The following is a 6072-nucleotide window of genomic DNA, read 5'->3' on the forward strand; positions in this document are numbered from 1 at the left end:
GTTGGATGGCATCACCGACTTAATGGACATGAGTTTGAGTAGGCTCTGGGAGTTAGTCATGGACAGGGAACCTGGCATGCTGCAGTCCGTGGTGTCACAAAGAGTCGGACACAACTGAGTGACTGAACTGAACTGACTGAATTAAAGGCAGCTGATATAGCATCAACAATATCAAATATAACAAACTTTAGGACAAAACTATAAGAAATAGAGTCACCCTTATTTCTAAAAAGTAAAATTCACTAGAAAGATGTAATAATTAGGGCTTCCCTGGTGGGTCAGAGGTTAAAGCGTCTGCCCGCAATGCGGGAGACCCTGGTTCGATCCCTGGGTTGGGAAGATCCCCTGGAGAAGGAAATGGCAACCCACTCCAGTATTCTTGCCTGGAAAATCCCATGGAGGAAGGAGCCTGGTAGGCTACAGTCCACGGGGTCGCAAAGAGTCGGACACGACTGAACGACTTCACTTTCACTTTCACTTTCACTTTTTCTTTCATGTAATAATTCTAAACTTTCATGAACACAATAATAGTTTCAAACAGAGTCAATCTTCATCATTCATGGAGTCTATATTTGAGAAATTAACCACTGGATAAAACTTATTTGTAACTTCAAAGCAACACTCTCAGTGCTTTTGTGGTCGTCCAGAGACACATATAGAGAAGAAAAATTTGAATTTCCCAGCTGAAACTGAACAAGGTGATACTCTGCCTTCTTCTTTCAGCTTTCATATTGTAAACAGTTTCTTTTTCAGGGCCTGTTTAGTGTCATATTATTCTTATTTTTATGCTCTCTGTTGGTGGTTTCACTGACTTAAAATGGCCCTCAAATATATTTATAGTTCTATAAAGTTTTCATAAGCAGTAGAATGCTTTGGTTTTCCTTACAAAGAAAATAAAGGTGTTAGATGAGTTTCATGAGGCATGAGTTACTGTACTATTGACCATGAATTCAATCTTAATGAATCAACAATATATATAAAATAAAATATCTTTAAACAGAAACACACATAAAATAATGAGGGCTGAGATCAGACTTGCCTGGATATCTGGGAATAATCAGAAAGTGTGATATGAAAGAATAGTTCAATGAGTTATTGAATAAAATTTAGCACATAGCTCAGGCTCAATGTGATTTGTGACAGTGTTCCTCAGAATCATCCTCCCCCCATATGGACTCTTATCATCATGTGCACAATCTCAAAGACACAGATTCAGAATAATTCTTACATTATATGGAAAACATCAGAATGTATAGCATATCTATCTCCTCAATTAGAGCATAGTTAGATTCTTTCAGGGCAAGGATTATTTCTTGTTCACCTCTCCTTCCCAACAACTTACACAAATGGGCACAGAATAAGTTCTAAATAAATGACTGATGACTAAATGAATGAGTAAATGAATTTTAATGTAACAAACTTTACATTGCATTGGGTATGGAATAGGAGTTTTTCTTTCTGACAGGAGTCTACATCTCCTTCGCTCACTGTAAAAGATGTCATGAAATCGTTGAAATCCAAGAAATTATGTTTTTGGAAAAGATAAGAAGTCCTTTAACAAGGAAGACTTTCTTAGTGGATTAATACTGAGCTCACAGTCGAATGTATTATGCAATTTCCCTTGATGTGTACCCACAAACCAGTTATCACAATGCAACATTGTGATAATGTGATAATGAAAGATTCTCCATAAGCAGTCATAACTCTTCTAGCTGAAGTAAAACTTAGACCTTAGCAGCTAAAAATTCATAATGGAAATAGAGACTGAAATGAGAGACAGACTGAAATGGACAGAGACCAAGATCTTGATCCTCAGCTTACTCCCTCAGGAAAGAATATTATCATTTTCTTTTATTCTGGCATTATGTTCAAAATGTTTTCATTTGCAAAAGCCCTGAAATCTTTGCTGTAGACCAAATATTCTGATTTGCTTCTGTTTACTTCTTTACACAGATTTTAAAAGCCAACTGACATTTTATGAAGTACCCTGATTTATAAGGCAAGTTCCCAGAATGACCAGAATACAGAATAGTTTGCTCAATGCCAAATTTAAGGATCGCAGGAGAGTCTCAGTGATATAAGAACTGGAAGCACAAAGAAGTGCTTAATCTGTATTTGTTCTATTTTCTATTACATAGTCTCTGATATGGATGTCATTTCTTGCTGAGGAAACAAAACGTTTTCTCAAATACTTCCATCTTCTTGTGAAGAATCATTCATTCTTACACTTGGATACAATTTTTGAGCAATCTTCTTTCAACTCATGTGCCACAGCATCATGGTGCCCACCATTCAGTTAGAGAAAGGTGGAGACAGTGTTTCTCCACCAACAGGGATATAGTGAACTGAGTTCCAGCAAGCTGTCTCCAGCCATAACCTGTCTTACCAGTTCATCACACTGTATGACACAAATGTTCATCCTGACGTACTAAAGATGCCATGAATATAGTGAAGTTTGAGAACCACTACCTTGGAGCTCACCTAGTCTAACTTACTCAAAAATAAATGCTCACTGCAACCATTCTGGTGCAGAATTATTTGAGATCTATTTGTGGGTTTTCCATGACTGATTTCTCAATACTTTGTAAAACAAGTCTTCCTGAAAGACCTTCCAGAGACAGGTTTAAAAAATTATTCTAATGTCTATGAACTGAAGCAAATTCTGACATTTGAAGCTACAGTGAATACAGTTTCTATGATAATTTTGAATCTTAGAATTCAAATATTATATTTTTGTGTTATCAATTTTCCAACACATAAATTTTCAATTCACTCAAATATTTCTCAAGTGACAAGGCTGAATAATCTCCCACAATTAAACAATAAACAATCAACAATATCATTTATAAAACAAAGTTTCTTTTAAAAATACAGTCTAGTACTAAATACTAAATGTAATTGGATAAAAACATTATTAAAATATGTCTATTATTTCCTCATTTTTTATTTATCAAAACTACAATGGGATCTTTTTTGCATTTTTTTCCAGCAAATTTGGAAAACTCAGCAGTGGCCACAGGACTGGAAAAGGTCAGTTTTCATTCCAATCCCAAAGAAAGGCAATGCCAAAGAATGCTTAAACTACTGCACAATTGCACTCATCTCACATGCCAGTAAAGTAATGCTCAAAATTCTCCAAGCCAGGCTTCAGTAATACGTGAACTGTGAACTCCCTGATATTCAAGCTGGTTTTAGAAAGGCAGAGGAACCAGAGATCAAATTGCCAACATCCGCTGGATCATGGAAAAAGCAAGAGAGTTCCAGAAAAACATCTATTTCTGCTTTATTGACTATGCCAAAGCCTTTGACTGTGTGGATCTCAATAAACTGTGGAAAATTCTGAAAGAGATGGGAATACCAGACCACCTAACCTGTCTCTTGAGAAATCTGTATGCAGGTCAGGAAGCAACAGTTAGAACTGGACGTGGAATAATAGACTGGTTCCAAATAGGAAAAGGAGTACATCAAGGCTGTATACTGCCACCCTGCTTATTTAACTTCTATGCAGAGTACATCATAAGAAATGCTGGACTGGAAGAAACACAAGCTGGAATCAAGATTGCCAGGAGAAATATCAATAACCTCAGATATGCAGATGACACCACCCTTATGGCAGAAAGTGAAGAGGAGTGAAAAAGCCTCTTGATGAAAGTGAAAGAGGAGAGTGAAAAAGTGGGCTTAAAGCTCAACATTCAGAAAACGAAGATCATGGCATCCAGTCCCATCATTTCATGGGAAATAGATGGGGAAACAGTGGAAACAGTGTCAGACTTTATTTTTTGGGGCTCCAAAATCACTGCAGATGGTGATTGAAGCCATGAAATTAAAAGACGTGTACTCCTTGGAAGAAAAGTTATGACCAACCTAGATAATATATTCAAAAGCAGAGACATTACTTTGCTGACTAAGGTCCGTCTTGTCAAGGCTATGGTTTTTCCTGTGGTCATGTATGGATGTGAGAGTTGGACTGTGAAGAAGGCTGAGCCCCGAAGAATTGATGCTTTTGAACTGTGGTGTTGGAGAAGACTCTTGAGAGTCCCTTGGACTGCAAGGAGATCCAACCAGTCCACTCTGAAGGAGATCAACCCTGGGATTTCTTTGGAAGGAATGATGCTAAAGCTGAAGCTCCAGTACTTTGGCCACCTCATGCGAAGAGTTGACTCATTGGAAAAGACTCTAATGCTGGGAGGGATTGGGGGCAGAAGGAGGATGAGATGGCTGGATGGCATCACAGACTCGATGGACGTGAGTCTGAGTGAACTCCGGGAGATGGTGATGGACAGGGAGGCCTGGCATGCTGCGATTCATGGAGTCGCAAAGAGTCGGACACGACTGAGCGACTGAACTGAATGGGATCTTGTTTTTTCCTTTAATAACATCACTGTTTTTCGTTCACATTGAATTTGTGGTCAGTGGGGAAACCTCAGGATATTTTATACAAACTGCTATCAAGTCGAAACATATCTTCTTCTTCTGTACTTTTTCATTTTTTAAATTAATAAACTTGATTATTATAGAGATTTTAGGTTCACCATGAATTCGAGCAGAAAGTACATAGAGTTCCCACATACCTTCTCTCTCAACATACACACAGCCTCCTCCATTATTGACACCTCCTCCATTATTGACCAGAGTGCTGCATTTGTTGCAATGATGAATCCACCTTAAAGCATCATTGCTACCCTAAGTCTATAGTCTACATGACAGCTCATTCTTGATGTATATTTTATGAGTTTTGACACATGTATAATAACATGTATCTGCCATTGTATTATTGTACAATGATATTGTACATTGATATCATTGTACAAAATACTTTCACTGAACTGAAAATCCTCTGCTGTCTACCTGTTCATCCCACCCTCTCCCTTAATGTCTGGTAACCACTGATCTTTTTATTGTCTTCATCAGTTCAGTTCAGTTCAGTCGCTCAGTCGTGTCTAACTCTTTCAACCCCATGAACCGCAGCACACCAGGCCTCCCTATCCATCACCAACTCCCAGAGTTCACTCAAACTCATGTCCATCAAGACAGTGATACCATCCAGCCATCTCATCCTCTGTCATCCCCAACTCCTCCTGCCCCCAATCCCTCCCAACATCAGAGTCTTTTCCAAGGAGTTAATCCTTTTCGCATGAGGTGGCCAAAGCATTGGAGTTTCAGCTTCAGCATCAGTCCTTCCAATGAACAGCCAGGACTGATCTCCTTTAGGATTGACTGGTTGGGTCTCCTAGAGGTCCAAGGGACTCTCAAGAGTCTTCTCCAACACCACAGTTCAAAAGCATTAATTCTTTGGCACTCAGCTTTCTTCATAGCCCAAATCTCACATCCATACATGACCACTGGAAAAACCATAGCCTTGCCTAGACGGACCTATGTTGGCAAAGTAATATCTCTGCTTTTCAATATGCTATCTAGGTTGGTCATAACTTTACCTCCAAGTAGTAAGTGAAAGTGAAGTCGCTCAGTCGTGTCCTACTCTGCGACCCCATGGACTGTAGCCTACCAGGCTCCTCCCTCCATGGGATTCTCCAGGCAAGAGTACTGGAGTGGGTTGCCATTTCCTTCTCCAGGGGGATCTTCCCGACCCAGGGATCAAACCTGGGTCTCCTGCATTCCAGGCAGACGCTTTAACCTCTGAGCCACCAGGGAAGCCCTGCCATCTTCCATATATGGCTTCAATTTTGTCTCATTCCCCTATATCAAGTTGGCAGAAGATGAAAAAGCAAGTGATGAAAGCATGCCTGGTTTTTTGAAAACCTGACTTATAAGTAAACTTTAAAAGTTGATGGAAGTACTTGCTAGCTGTGAAACCACATTCCAGCGACAACCCCATACCATGGAATGAGGAGTACAATTTTAGACAGAGAGTACTACTTTTCTTTAAAATAGTCCACCCCTCTGGCCATCTTTTCTTCAAATCAAACTTGCCCTAAGGGACATCATCTGAAGTCCACTCAGAAATTACCCCGGTCAAAGTTCTGAACATCTTGGTGGAATGCAACATTCTTTAACATTCTTCACCAAATCTAAATGTGGCTCCTCATAGTCCTTCTATAAATTAATAAAATA

The 6072-nt window shown here is 39.2% G+C and overlaps 1 non-coding gene across 1 annotated transcript; it reads right to left on the reverse strand.

Annotated features, from left to right (window-relative positions):
* Nucleotides 1-5580: 5580 nt before the first annotated feature.
* On the reverse strand, nucleotides 5581-5652 carry TRNAS-GGA (transfer RNA serine (anticodon GGA)). The gene has a single exon. It is a non-coding gene; the product is annotated as a tRNA-Ser (tRNA).
* Nucleotides 5653-6072: the final 420 nt, after the last annotated feature.

Source organism: Capricornis sumatraensis, chromosome 2 (genome assembly GCF_032405125.1).
Source record: "Capricornis sumatraensis isolate serow.1 chromosome 2, serow.2, whole genome shotgun sequence".
Taxonomy (NCBI): domain Eukaryota; kingdom Metazoa; phylum Chordata; class Mammalia; order Artiodactyla; family Bovidae; genus Capricornis; species Capricornis sumatraensis.